This window comes from Cibotium barometz, chromosome 1, assembly GCF_041138505.1.
Source record: "Cibotium barometz isolate CiBa-2024 chromosome 1, ASM4113850v1, whole genome shotgun sequence".
Lineage (NCBI taxonomy): Eukaryota > Viridiplantae > Streptophyta > Polypodiopsida > Cyatheales > Cibotiaceae > Cibotium > Cibotium barometz.
This window is the reverse complement of record NC_141046.1, coordinates 54523546-54539515: the sequence shown is the minus strand read 5'-3', so window position 1 is coordinate 54539515 and position 15970 is coordinate 54523546. Positions and strand designations below refer to the sequence as shown.

Here is a 15970-nt window from a genome sequence, read left to right as displayed (position 1 = left end):
AATCATTGATTAGCAAATTAATCCTTTGTTTTGTGTGCAAAAAACAGAGTATGCGGGGAGCCCAGATCCGAGGCCTTAGAGTTCAAATGAGCTCAAATCCTTTCAAGGCCATCAATAGCAATCAGTCTAGTAGAGGATTAAGCCAAGAAACATGAGATTTGACCAAACATTGAATGCTTAATCTCTATTTTACCAAAGTTACCTGCAGATTTGATGAAGAGCTTGGATCTCACTGTAGACTTAATCAAATCAAATTCTGAGTTCACCAACTTGTAAAGTATGCTTGAAAACCCCCGGGGCTAGCTGGAATTAGACCAATTTGAAGCGGGTACGTCACATGGAGCTTTTTCCCAAAAAAATTTGGCGCCTGCAAATCGCGCTGCCCACCGGCGTTCTGCGCTGAATTTCTTCAATTGCTTTGAGTTGTGTGTAGGTCCTTGAGTCTAGTATGAGTCCCTAAAAGGGCTTGGGCAATGGTTATGTGTGAAGGGAGAGAGAGCTCCTCCATTGGCTGGGGGTGCAGAGGTTAGTTGAAAATATTAATTTTCTACTAATCTTGATTAGCCAAGTGATTAGCAAGATAATGGGCTCTTAAATCGATGGATTCTAGGCTTGGCTCTGATATCATGTTAAAATTATAGCAATGTGATGAGCTATGGTGGATCAAATGCTAGAATCAACATCATTAACAAAGAGATTAGACAATAATTAAGACGTGATTAACTAATAGCTTAATGTAGGCATGGATAATCAAAAACCAGCAAGTTCTCATTAGGCCAATGCCTCAATTTATAGAGTTTACATCCAAGCATCTAATCCCACTGATTTCTCCTTGATTCGCTCCACCTCTTTTGCTTGATTCTCTCCACCTCTCCCAGAATATCTCCACTTCCTAAATCTTCTCATGCTACCCTTTATTCTCTCCCAGTAGATTCTTCTCACCTTTTCATAGGTTCTCTCACATTTACAGATTCTCTTTTATAGCCTCTTGCCAAGGGCTTGTTCCCACACACACACCCTATTCACTTGTATATTTCAACACAACCTCCCAGTAAAACAAGAACTTGCTCCCCACCAAGCCATGACTGGAACAGACACAAAGGCCTAGGATGCTGAAGAGCCGCAGAAGAGGAGGAGATGTGCCGCACAACCCAATTATTTGAGAAGAACCTCTATGAAACCCCCCTCTTCATGTGTCCTCTCCGCCCCCTCCCTTCTTTGAAGAAACATGCACTTTCTCCCCCGCCTCCTCCCTATGGAACACTATGGATACTTTGCGATGGGCTCATGCAAGCAACTTTCGCTCCCAAGAAGCTTATTCAGAGGGTATCCACTCCACACATAGTGTAGTGCCCAATTTCGCCTAGAGATACTCCAGCCTAGCCCACAAGCTAATGAACCAGATGATAGATTACATGCATAGGCAACAAGAGCAGGTCACCGGCTGCGCAACAACAGATGCTGATCATGAAAGCTAACTAGCAGGTAGACCCAGGAGGCCCTCCATGAGGCCACGTTGGACAATCATCACCTCCAAGCAGCCCTGGAGGACCACGAAGCTACCCTCGCCTCCCTCACTGAGCTTCAGTACTACCAACTTCAGGTTGCCCAAGAAGTGGAGCGGCAGGCCCTTCATGCCCTCTCCCTTGCCCAAACAGAAGCCCATCAACTCCAACAACGATGAGTGGCGTGCGCAGAAGAGGACATCCACAATATCAGCCCCTCCTTCCATTAGTGTAGGGAAGTTGTAGAGGGTGCCCTATTCCAAAAAGGTTCCCAAGTCTAAGCCATAGAGGCCCAGGCTCTCCAACCTCCACCCACCCCTTCTGGCCTTGTCCCCAACGCCGTCGAAAGAAAAGTCGACGTGTTGACGGACATAGCTACCAAGCTCCCCAACCTTGCCACCCCTCCCCAAAACCCCGACCAAATCCTTAACCTCAACTACTTAGCCATTCGCCTAAACCTTCTCGAGCACATCTTCCTCGACAAACCCATTTCCACCACCACATTTTCCTACATCCTCACCAAGCTCCGAGTCTGGTTCCATCTCCTTTCTTGCCATCCTTTTCTTCCAGGGCCAAATCTCCTTCTCTGAACCAGCCACCCTCTTCGACTTCCCCGTCTACCCCCTTCAAGACACTCTCCTCAACTGGACCCACCTTCTCCGATGCAGGCACCCTACCACCACCAATGAAACCATTGACCTCGCCGTCCTCGACGGGCTTTGGCCCTACTCTCGTACCATCCCTCCTGTACCACGGAAGCCCTTTACTTCCTCCATCATCGGGGATGACAGATTATCTAAGCTACCTACAAATCCCTCCGCCCCCTTCGAGCTCCCCCCTTACACCTACCAAGGCCTTCTTATCCTCTAGCACAAGTGCCAACTCCAACTCTAGGTAATCCACGGCACTGGGATCATCCAATTCGATGATTCCCATGTGGCCTTCCCCCTGGACTTCTCCCCTCAAGAGACCGATGATGCCCACCGCTTCTTCTACTTCAAGTGCCCGGCCAATAACTCCTCCTCATTCAACGACAACGATGATGACAATGATGGAGGTGTGCTACTCCCGACAACCCCCCTAATGAGCCACTCCCACCCTCGTCTCCTCCTCATCAACCTCCCCCCCCACCCATCCCAACCTAGGACTAGCTCCCAACCACCTCCACCCCCACCACTACCACGGACCACCATCCTTTCCCTCTTCCCCTCGCCATCCTCTACAACCCCCCCACATACCTACTCCTCCTTCACCAACCCCTCCTTCACCCACCACCCTCACTCTTCATTTGGGCCTCCCCCTTAACCTAAAGGATATTCCCTTGACATCGAAAAGGTGGCCCCCACCTCTCCTACCGCAACCCTCGCTCCACAGTACCTTCTCAGTCGACAGCCCCTCTACCCCCATCACAATCGTTCCTTGACCTCCCTTCCCCCACATGTTTGGACAAAGGCAAGATCCCCCTGCCACCTCCGCAAACGAAGAAAGAAAGTGACCCACCCCTCAACCCTCTCAACTGGCGTGACTCCTTGGATCGCATGGAGTTCAAGCAGGACATCAACATCTTGCTCAGTCGTCGACAACTCCAAGAAGCCCCCATGAGTGGGGTGACAGACCGCATGGGCATCCATGTCCTTCGGCCCTACTTGGACGCCAAGCACATTGCATGGAAGTGCCAACACCCCCATTGGCAATGAGGAGGTTACCAACGACCCCCTCGCCCCATCACCTTCAAACTTATGGGCGAGGGCCTTTTCTTCTCAAACCATACATCTGGGAACAATATTACAAGGCCCCAAACATTCTAAGGATTGACCCCGCCTACTTGCCCATCTATTGATGTTGGGCTTGGGACCTCTTCAAGACGGAGCAGACGCCAAACCCCAAGCTCCAATACAACTTTCCTGGTTTGCCTTACCCACATCCCAAAGCCCCTACCACTGAGGCCACTATGCTCACCAAGATCCATGCATTCATTTGATAGGTATGAGCAGGTGCACGATCCAGCGATTGTGGCCACTATGCTCACCAAGATCCATGCGTTCATTGACAGGTATGGGCAGGTGCATGATCCAACAATTGTGGCCACCATCCGCTTCTTCCACCTCCTTATCACACTTCTGGACTAGTACTATTAGTACTATGAGGGTAGCCAAGGCCTCGCCTTCGACCTCAACAAAGGCCCCACTTTTAACTACTTATTTGGCTACTACGAGCACATCCAATGGATGCCCGCCTTGCCTGCAGACCTTTGAAGATATGATGGAGACCACTTTTTGGATGAGCTACAAGGTCTTCCATCGATCCCCCAAGTCGTGATTCGACTTCATCTGCACCTACTCCATCTACTACCGCTAAGTACCCTTGCCAGCTCCGAGGACGGATCTAAATTAGGGAGGGGGTATGTTAACCACACTGGTTAATGTCATTTTCAAGTGTGGTTACGCTTTTTGTAACTCATTATTATGTAACTGCGCTAAGCACTTCATGAAAAAGATATATAGGATGACTAACCTTACGACTTGTGTAATGCCGGTCACACATGAATGAGCCTAGGTGTACATAGAGCTAGGAAGTAAGTTTTGGGCCCCCAATTGCAATAGGCGGTCGGCTATTGTAAAAAGTGAGCTCATGTATATAAGTGATTTATGAAATATGAAAAGGGACAATTCCATTATCACAATTGAATTTTGCCTTCTCTCTCTCTCTCTCTCTCTCTCTCTCTCTCTTGTGGCATGCTTGTATTGGTTGATGCATGCTTGCTTGATTGATTGTGGTGTGTGCATGTAGGTGATGATTCTTGTCTTCTTCTTGAGATCCCTCTTGCATACACAAAGGCATGGAGTAGAGGTAGAGCTTTCCATAGCTCCTTTCCTCTTTTCTCTCTAACTAGCTTATGGAAGATCCATTTGGGTGACACAGTGGAGGTGGAGTGAGTCCCTAGTGGCCTCACATCGGGGAGTTAACCCTCATTAGGGGCTAAGTGCTAGTCTCCAAACTGACCCTTACATGGTCCTTCATTGTTGCTGATGCCAATTTTGTCACACATGCCATGTGCTTCACATGATGTGATTTCTTTCATGACATCTTGTAATTGCCCTTCTACAATTTCATCAGCCAATTGGTCAGTTCTTAGAATGAGAGAGTACATTGGACCTTACGATATCTTTTGTTGTGAGGATTTTTGCAATTACATCATCTCCCCCTCTAGCTTGGATTTCTTTCATCCTCTAGTTCTCTGGATAAACATGGCGTTTGCATTGCCCTCCTGTTTTGCATAATTCAATGAGAGGTTTCCTAGGCCTTCTTTGTTCACGTGCTTCCAAAGTGTAGTTGTTCAATGAGAGGTTTCCTAGGCCTTGTTCTGATACATAGCACTTAACTGTGAGATATTTTTCTCCTTGATCATTAACAATCTCTGTGCAGACCAATAAACACTCTAATGTTGATTTTTGCAAGCCTCTTTGTGTAGCCAACCAATCCTGTATTGCCCCTCCATTCCCCTCACAAACATACTTAACCAATGAAGTTAACCCAGAAAAGTTGGGTGGCTGTTGGGACATGGGATCATGTGGATAAATTGACCCTTGAACGCCTCTACACCTCTTGTGTAGAGGTGTGTAATCTTCATCCAAAGCCAGATGTATGTCCCTCTTGTTTTCATTTCTTCTAGAGTTTTGTAGAAATGAAAGAGAAACGTCCACAAAATATAGCATCAATTAGTAGAAGATACATTCATGTTGAGTCTACAAGACATAAGTAAAGAATTTCTCGAAACAAAAATGAAACACCATTATCATTTTTTATTACCTGGTTTGAGCTCCTTGCCCCCACTTCTCCAAGAGGATTGCCATGCAACTTTGAGTATGATGGATCCATGGAGGAGTATAGCAGAAAATGGCACCATAACAATAATCCACAGTACGTAGTATGTGTTACCATATTATAGTAGTGATGTGTGTGAACACACTTAGGACCGCCGGGGCACTTTTTCCCTCACTAGGAGGTTTTTTCCCCCGTGCATTGTATATACGCCCATTATCTTCTAGGGCTTGTTATCTTTCATTTTTGGCACTCATAATACACTACTGTGTTGTGCTCAAGCTTCCTCATCTTCTTGAAGTTGTGTGTGCATTCCTGCAACCCTAATTCCAACAATTGGTATCAGAGCAAGCTTCCTTCTCCCGGGCAGCATCACCGGCACCTGCCGCTTCATCTCCTCCGATTGCGACGAGGTTTCACGAGCGTCTGCAGGTTAGTATATGCCGTGGGTAAGCCCGTAGGGCTTGTTCGTTTCAGAATTTTGATCTGAAGTCATTTCGCCCTCCGTTTTTGCATTCCAAGTACTGTGCAGGCAAAATCGTACTACTGTGCAGATTTTCTGTCAAGATTAAAATCTGCAGGACAGGTGCCCATTCGTCTGTTTTGGGCTGTGCTACATAGCACAGGTCGATTTTATACAGGTTTACCTCTTACAGACAGCATTTACATCTAGTAGTACAGTCATTGGCCATGGCTGACAACAATGATGTATTCCGCATGTTGGCTGCTGAGGATAAGTTGGATGGCACCAACTATCCATTGTGGGCATATATGATGCGACATGTATTGGTAGCAAAGGGGTTATGGAACATTGTGCAGGGTATTGATGCACGTCCTATTGTGGCTGGGAATGCTGCAAACACATCAGAAACAGGTACTGTTGATGATGGTGCAGGCACAAGTGCTGTAGCAGCTGTTCGAGAACCACCACTTTCAGCAGAGCAGATTCGTTGGGATGGTAGAGATGCACAGGCTCATGCCTTGATTGCGCTGTCTGTCAAACGTACCATTATCCCACATATTCGCTCCTGCAGGACTTCTAAGGATGCTTGGGATGTACTTGCCACATTGTATCAGGCAAGAAATGAGGCTCGTGTTGCTTACCTCCGAAAACAGTTGGAGAGTGAGCATATGAACGAAGGTGATTCTATGGATAGCTTTTTGACAAAGATCAAGGATTTCAAAGAGCAGCTCATTTCTACAGATGAAATCCTGTCAGACAGTTCACTTGTGCAGACTGTTTTGAATGGTCTACCAGATTCTTATCAGGGTTTTGCTTCCACTCTTCGCTTGATGATGAAAGGCAATCCCAATGCCTTATCATTTGAGGAGTTAGTTTCTGTTTTGCTGCAAGAAGACCAGTCAAGGCAAAACAGGAATATTATGCGTGTCGCAGATCAAGCTTTCGTTGCTAGTCAGAGAAGCGGGAAAGGTAAAGCTGGCTTTTCTTCTAGTAAGCAGAAATCTGCAAATGCTGCGCAACCAAAGAAGGAAGACAAAGATGAGAAGAAGGGTGACAAACAGAAGACATTTTGCAAGTACTGTAAGGGAAATGATCATGTCATCAAAGCGTGTCCTAAGCTGGCTGCGAAAGAGGCTAAGAAGAAAGAGGCTGGTATGGCTGTTGCAGATGCCTCTCCTTCTAACAATGAATCTGCTAATGTTGTTCAAGATACAGAATGGGCATTCAATGCGCAGTGCAGTTATGACCCATCTTTGCATGACACATGTATGTCTGCAGTAGATTCAGATGTATGGTACTTTGACAGTGGTGCCACTAAGCATATCACCTCGCAGCGCAGTTTATTCACTTTCCTTGAGTCTACTCCCACAGGGAATACTGTCACTTGTGCCAATAACTCCTCTTATCCCGTTAAAGGAGTTGGACAGATTGTGCTGAATGTTGCAAATTGCAACACCTTTACACTTTTTGATGCATTGTATGTGCCAGGGATCAAAAAGAATCTGCTGTCAGTCTCCGCATTTGCCAAAACAGGTTTGGTTGTAAAATTTGTGGATGACAGATGTACTGTTCATGATCTCTCTTGTGGTGACATCATTGTAGCATCTGGTTCACTATGTCGAGGGCTGTATAAGCTCAATATGGATGGCAAATGTGTAGAGGATTCAGCATGTGCTATTATGGATACGCAGGCTATTTCAAATGCAAAACTGTGGCATGCACGTTTTGGTCATCTGAATTTTGCAAGTTTGCTGCGCCTGCAGAAATCTGAAATGGTGTCTTCTTTGCCTAAGCTTGAGGCACCTGTCAAGCATGTTTGTGAGGGCTGCATATTGGGTAAAATGCAGCGTGCTTCCTTTCCCAAAGATGGATCAGTGAGAGCTGAACGCAGATTGCAGCTTGTTCACAGTGATGTTTGTGGTCCCATGCAAACTCCATCATTTGGAAACTACCTTTACTTCGTGACTTTCATTGATGATTTTACCAGGCATGCATGGGTATATCCTTTGAAGGCAAAGTCCGAAGTGTTTTTGTGCTTCAAACAGTTTTTGGTTATGGCTGAAAATGTGTCAGAAAGTAAGATGGGCACCCTCCGTTCAGATCGAGGGGGGGAGTATATGTCTTCAGAATTTAATGCATTTCTGGCTGAGCGTGGGATAAAACACCAATGTACAGTGCCGTATACACCACAGCAAAATGGTGTGGCTGAGAGAAAAAACAGGTCTCTCATGGAAATGGCAAGATGTATGGTTAAGAGTCAAAGTCTACCACATGGTTTTTGGCTTGAGGCTGTCATGTGTGCCACTTATGTACTAAACAGGTGTCCCACCAAAGCATTACAGGTTGTCACTCCATATGAGGCTTGGCATAGCCGCAAGCCATCTGTTGGCCATTTACGTGTTTTTGGTTGCCTGGCATATGCATTAGTGCCTGTGCAACATCGCAGAAAATTGGATGACAAAGCTGTCAAATGTATTTTTGTTGGATATAGTGCTGAGAGCAAAGGCTATCGTTTGTATCATCCACAGACAAAGCGCATTTTGGTTAGCCGTGATGTTGTATTTGTGGAAGATGCAGTTCAGCCCTTGGTTTCATGTACTAAGGAGACAGATATCAGCTCACGTGATGTCTATGATACATTGTTGCCTCTTTTCAGTGGTGCACAGTCAAGTGCAATACCTCATGAGGCAGTTTTTCAGCCTATGCAGGTTTTAAATGATGGCACAGATCAGCCTATATCTGATGCAGATGTGCATGATGCACTTGAGGATGAGAGACAAGAGATTGAGGGCTCTAGGAACATGCCTAGATGGCTGGTGCAGACTTTGCGTGACAGCAAGTTGGATGCCCCTTTGTCTAGTCGCACTCGTTCTGGCTCTCATGGTGCCTCTTATGCGTCAGATTGTTATGCATTGGCTGTTTCTAGTATGTGCGATGAAAGTGAGCCTGTTTCATTTGATGAGGCACAAAGTTCAGAAAATTGGATGGCTGCTATGCAAGCAGAATACGATGCTATTATGAAGAATAGTACATGGTCTTTATGTGACTTGCCCCCTGGCAAGAAGGCCATTGGCACTAAGTGGGTATACAAATTGAAGCGTAAGCCTGATGGCACAGTGGATCGCCATAAGGCTAGGCTTGTTGCAAAAGGTTATGCTCAAGAGAAGGGCATTGATTTTGATGAGACTTTTGCTCCCACATGTCGTATGACCACTGTTCGTAGCATCTGTGCATTAGCAGCTCATAATGGTTGGAATGTACATCAGCTGGACATAAAGACTGCGTTCTTAAATGGAGATTTGCATGAGGAGGTGTATGTATCGCAGCCTCGTGGTTTTGTTCAAAGAGGGCAGGAAAACAAAGTGTGCAGGTTAAAAAAGGCTTTATATGGTTTAAAGCAAGCTCCACGAGCTTGGTATGAAAAAATACATGCATATTTGACTGCACATGGGTTTCAGAATAGTCCAACAGAAAGCACTTTGTATGTTAAACGTGTGGATGGTGTACATCTAATCATTGCTCTCTATGTCGATGACATGCTGCTCACAGGACCAAATGAGAGTCATATTGCTGATTTTAAGGCTGATTTGAATGCCTCTTTTGAGATGTCAGATTTGGACCATTTGCATCATTATTTGGGGATACAATTTAAGCAGTGTGATGGAGGTATTGCTTTGTGTCAGACAAAGTATATTGAAACATTGTTGCGGAGATTTGGCCTTGAAGACTGCAAGCCTATTGCTACTCCAATGGAGACAGGTTTGAAGTTGAGTCTTCATGATGCTGGAGATCACTTTGATGTCACACTCTATCAGACAGCTGTTGGTTGCCTCATTTATGTATGCATTACGAGGCCAGACATTCAGTTTGCAGTCTCACAGGTGAGCAGATTTATGCATAGCCCAGGCATTAAGCATTGGCAGGCAGTGAAGCGTATCTTTCGCTATTTGAGTGGTACTCGGCATCTTGGGTTGTTTTATCCCAAGGGGGGATCATTGCCGCCAGATTTACATGTTTTTTCAGATTCTGACTGGGCTGGTTGTTATGACACACGCGTGTCCACGAGTGGTTTTTGCTTCATGCTTGGAAGCTCATGCATATCATGGTTGAGCAAGAAGCAGCCTACTGTGGCCACTTCTAGTTGTGAAGCTGAGTACAGGGCAGCTTTCACAGCTACGGTTGAGTGTGTGTGGCTCAGACGCCTTATGGCTGATTTGGGTGTTGGGCAGCCATCTGCCACCACCATCTTCACTGACAGTCAGAGCGCATTGGCAGTTGCGCGGAACCCAGTGTTCCATGCTCGTACGAAGCACATTGAGGTGCACTACCATTATGTCAGGGAGAGACTCTCTGCAGGAGAGATCAGTTTGGCTTATGTGCCAACACAGGATAACCTTGCAGACCTTTTCACAAAGGCTCTGCCTCGTGAGAAGTTCGAAGCTTTTCGCAAAGCTTTGGGCTTACTCCCTTTTGTGGATTCGTCCACATAGCTAGACACTTCCCTATACATGAGTGCTAGCTCTTGTTCACCGCATCACTCCAGGGGGGATTTGTTACCATATTATAGTAGTGATGTGTGTGAACACACTTAGGACCGCCGGGGCACTTTTTCCCTCACTAGGAGGTTTTTTCCCCCGTGCATTGTATATACGCCCATTATCTTCTAGGGCTTGTTATCTTTCATTTTTGGCACTCATAATACACTACTGTGTTGTGCTCAAGCTTCCTCATCTTCTTGAAGTTGTGTGTGCATTCCTGCAACCCTAATTCCAACAGTATGCAAAAGAATAGAAAAACGGTGGAGAGGAGGATGATCATCGTGTAGATACGAAATGTTCGATGAGAAGAATGAATGATTAAGGGGAAGGGGACTCATTGAAGAATGAGTGCAAAGCTCACGAATTTCATTGTAGTAAGTAAATGCAAAAGATGGAGTTATTACATGGGATTTTGAGCAGATTTATAGGTGAAAACAGATATTTGAATAAAGTAAATTGTTAAGGAAAATCCGACGAGGAGAGAGAGTGCCAACATTATAACATTAACTTTGGCACTTTTCCTTGACTCGTGGAAGAGAGAGAGGGGCCTTAAGAGGCCCATTTGAGAGTCTGAATTTCCCCTAATGATATCAAAATTCACTAGTCCAAATCGATAGGCCCTATTAGGGATTTCTTTGGAGAAATCAGAGAAAGGCTAATAGGGGCCTAGTTTAGCTAGCTTGGGATAAAATACATGTCTACCTAGAGACTGGGGTTCTGGGTATACTTCATCTATCTACACATGCTAAAGCCAGGTTGGGCTCCTCGCTTCATGAGTTTCTAAAACAAGAAGTAAGTTGGTTAATAGTGGAAGCTTCTGAAGTTAGAAGCAAGGGGGGTTTGGGTAGGTCTTTCCTGGATTGATAAATCGTTTTCTTTTGCTCCTCTAATAATTAAAAATGCCCCAACCTACAAGTTGATATGCCAAGCTTGGAAGGGTGTCATGGGACTCACTGAATGGAAAGACCTACTACCAACTCCTTTTTTCAACTGAGCATCTGGTGATCTCAAGGATTCAACCCTCCTCTGGTTCATCTGCTCCTCATCTGGATTTGGTTACTACTAAGAGGCTAAACAATAAGGGTTTGAAATATTTTGGTGACTTGTGGGATATACGGATGGATGATGCCCGAGTTGGTTGTATGTATCATATCTCTAACAAGGATCCATGTGGGTGGTCAAGTAGGTATTGGCTAATTTGGATGGTATATGGGTGTCAACTGCTTACAATCCTCTCACCTAGTTGAAGGACTGAAAATGGGTGGCATATTAGACAAAGGCACTACTAGTTTCTTCTACAAGGAGCTTGGTATGGAGATTGAACAAAAGGAATTTTACTTTTGGTGTGTGTCCCAGGACTTGGTGTAGATCTGCCTTTCAAGATGGGTTTCATGCCCTTTGGGAGCTGTATTGCCATTAGGAATTTCTCGGGAAAAATGAATAGGTGGATAGCTGATTGGGTGGGTGTCACAATGACCTGGCCTATGTGGTTATTTGGTATATTGAGATGCAAATTCAAAAACTTCATGGGTGCTAGTACATGCCTTTTGGAAATATGGTTATCTAGGAATATCAAAGTGTTTGATGTTACAGCTATTCAAGGGCTGATTTTGTTAAATGTAAGTAGGATTCAGTTGGTCCATGGGAGCTTCTGATAATGATATTGAGATCTTGGTGCATACTTCTAAAGGGTCCAACCTTTATTACTATTTGATATAGAGGTACAACTCAAAGCGTTGTGACAAGGAGCTGGTTGATGGCAAGCACAAAGGAGTTACTCCTAGGTATAGAATGCTGGTGGAATCCACCAATCCCAAAGGTCAAGAGACATGTCTAATAGCAAAGAAAAGGAGGAAATCCTGGAGGGATGTCCTTCCATACTGCAAAATTTATCCTAAGAGGGCCTTGTTTTTTGTCATCAAAGAGTTAGGTTGAATATTCTATAAACATAAATATATATATATATATATATATTGTTTTTAAAAAAAGAACTTAAGACGTGTAACTCTACTAGTTGTACATCAGATTAAGTTTTCAGAGACACGAAAGCTAAAAGTTTTTGTAGATATGAAACTATAATATTTATCATTCTCCGTGTACACTATAAAGTTTACCGCAGCTAAAAGATCGTCCGACGCCAGGTGGCTTTCTCCATAAAAGCGCTTGTTGCTTTCTGAGCTTTTTACGCTTTCGTAGCTTTTGTGAAAAGGAGGGTGCGCCGATTTAAACAACACTTGGCGGAAGCAACTACATCCTATCTCATTTTGTGCAGCAACTACATTCATCAAATATGGGAGCGTTCTCTGTGGCGTCTGCTTCCGACGGCGCCCGAGAGTACGGCGGGCGGCTCACGTGGTACGTCTGTTGCACGTGCGTCGTGGCGGCATTTGGGGGGCTCATGTTTGGCTATGACATCGGCATCAGCGGAGGGGTCACCTCCATGGACGACTTCTTGGAGGCTTTTTTCCCGCACGTGCTTCGTAGAAAGAACAGCGCCCGGGAGAGTGATTACTGTAAGTTCGACGACCACAAGTTGCAGCTCTTCACATCGTCGCTTTACTTGGCGGCGATGGCGGCGTCGCTGGCGGCGGCATTTACCACGCGCCGGTGGGGTCGCACGTTCACCATCTTAATCGCCGGCTTCTTCTTCCTCGCGGGCGTGGCATTCAACTGCGCGGCGGTAAACTTGCCTATGCTCATAGTGGGCCGTATGCTGCTGGGCGGCGGCGTGGGATTCGCCAACCAGGCCGTCCCGCTTTACCTGTCGGAGGTTGCCCCCGCCCGCTGGCGTGGAGCCATGAACATTCTCTTCCAGCTCTCCGTGACGGTGGGCATCTTGGTGGCCAATTTGGTGAACTATGCCGTACAGAACACGCACCCTTGGGGCTGGCGCCTCTCGTTAGGGCTGGCGGGAGTGCCGGCGCTTGTCATCACGGCGGCGGGCTTCGGCCTGCCCGACACTCCCAACAGTCTGCTGGAGAGGGGTCGGGAAGAACAGGCGCGGACGGCGTTGTGCAAGATAAGGGGCACCTGTGACGTGGATGCCGAACTGGACGACATCCGCCAGGCCAGCCAGGCCGCGCAGGCTGTGCAAAGCCCGTGGTCGACCATGTGGAGGAGGAACAAGCCGCAGCTGGTCGTCACGGTGGCGCTGCAAGTCTTCCAGCAGCTGACGGGCATCAACGCGATCATGTTCTACGCGCCCGTTCTCTTTCAGACGGTGGGCTTCAAAAGCGACGCCGCGCTCTACTCCGCAGCCATCACAGGCGGCATCAACGTGCTGGCCACAATCGTGTCGGTGGCGCTGGTCGACAAGCTTGGCCGGCGGTTCCTACTTGTGCAGGGCAGCGTTCAGATGCTCCTGGCGCAGGCGGCCATCGGCGCCCTGCTGCGTGTGGCGCTCAAGCCCGGTCACCAGCCCTCAGGCGTGGAAGCTATTGCCATCATCGTGCTTACGTGCATCTTCGTGCCCGGCTTTGCTTGGTCGTGGGGTCCTATGGGTTGGCTCATCCCAAGCGAGATATTCCCATTGGAGACGAGGCCCGCCGGCCAGAGCGTGGCCGTGGTATTTAACATGTTGTTCACTTTCATCATTGCGCAGGCATTTCTCTCCATGCTGTGCGCCTTCCGCTTCGGCATCTTCTTCTTCTTCGCCGCCTGGGTTGCGCTCATGGGCGTTGTCGCCTACTTCCTGCTGCCGGAGACCAAGGGGGTGCCCATCGAAGACATGGAGTTCGTATGGAGGAAGCACGCCGTCTGGAAGAATCTCCTTCCGCCGCTCACTGCAGCGCAGCACAGGCAGGAGCACCTTCGCGAGGTCATTTAGGCAACATGCTACTTCTTATTTTATATGGTTGCAATAGCCCGTTTAGAGAGATGCTCCGGGCAGTTTTGTAATAGCATTTGAGGATCATGGTCTTAGCAGTATTCTTTTCACCTCACAAGCCATTTAGAGATGGTCTAAGCAAAATTAATGTAGTACTCTTTTGATCTTACACGCCATTTTCCAATCCCCCACTTGACACGTTAATACATCAACCTTTTGCAATGAAAATGGCAATAATGTGCCAAGGGCTTTGGATACTATACAGTTGGTTTTGCAATGAAAATGGCAATGATGTGCCAAGGGCTTTGGATACTATGTTGCACTCTACTTTAAGGTTTTGGTTCGTAAAAAGCCACATAGTTAAGAAGCACTCTCTCTACCTACATAATTATAATCTTGTTTGTTGACCCTTTCACCACCGTCTTTGTACTATGGATGTCTCTTCTTCCAAACTCTCATTAACGCAACCCTAATACTTGATTTCAATGACGTAGGTTTTCTCGCTAATCTCCACAACCAAAGAACACTATGTCCATGCTTTGCTCAAAAAGGTGGGAAGTAAGGAAGAGAGTAGTGTGTTGAGGGGTTTAAGCTAGAGACTGTATGCAAGCTGTGAATTAGTATATGTTGTTGTAATCAATATTGGCTTCTAACAAGGGGAGACAATTTGAAGGACTGGGCCATCATCCTTTTGGCAATTAAAACTAGAGAAGGGTTAGAATCAGATTGCTGCTTATACTAATCTGCTATCATTAATCTGACAAGTTGTGCGTGCTACTGCTACAGCTTCTTTTGCCCTTGTCGGGGTGCTACTCTTGGTGGCGGTTCTATGAAGCCCTCACATAACACTGATGTGAGTAAAATAAGTACTTGACGAGGGTTACCTAAAAAGATTCCCTCCCAAAATGTGTGAAATTTAAAAAATGGCTTAAAATACATCTAGAATTACATGTATAAATTTAAAAATTACATGAATTTTGCTATTTTTTTTCAAGATTGAGAATACGTGTGACCTTCGTAGATTTAGAAACTGTTGTTGTTTGTGACATAAAAATAAACTACGCTTACAAAATGGCATAGGAATCTACACAACGTAAAGAAATATCAATCTTTTTCAAAGAAAAATTTATTTTATAAATTTCATGAATGTAAGACACTTTTTTTAATGGACTTTCTTGGGACAAATTCTACCACTATGCATAAATATACACATTATTTGAAAAGCACTCAAAAAATATTAGAATACATAACAATATAAGCTCCATAATTTATGAAAAATCCTACAAATATCCTTGAGTCTATTTCTCGACCCAAATAGCAAATCCTTTAGTATATACTTACCTTGATAGTTTGCATGACATAATTATTTGCTCTATTATTTATAAGCAGATAGAGTTGGCATGATATACAACCAATGCTAAGAGTTTAAAGAGGTCAACTTATAGGTGTGCAAAGGTAGACTTCTATTCATATATATATGTAAAAGATGGTAACTATGGAGGCTCTAAGTAAACCTAAGCATGTTAAAAGAGTAGAAAATTGAAATATTTTTTCAGCAGGACAATTTTAGAGGCAGACATCATGTAGCCTATGGGTGTAAGTTTCAACCCACGTAGGCATTTGTTTTCATGAAGAAAATTCTTGTTATGCAATATGGATAAGGGTGGTGGGAAGAAATTGTAGCTTATATCATGTACATATGTGGTGGTGGTAAAAATTCATAGTATGCATGTGTTGATGTTTGATCTAGATAGCCATTATCATCATGAACGTAGGAGAGATGGTATGTCTAAGGGTAGTGTAGAATGAGCTCTAG

The 15970-nt window shown here is 45.5% G+C and overlaps 1 pseudogene; it reads left to right on the top strand.

Moving 5' to 3' along the window:
* The first annotated feature begins 3472 nt into the window (after positions 1-3472).
* On the top strand, positions 3473-14154 carry LOC147642174 (sugar transport protein MST4 pseudogene; annotated as a pseudogene).
* Positions 14155-15970: the final 1816 nt, after the last annotated feature.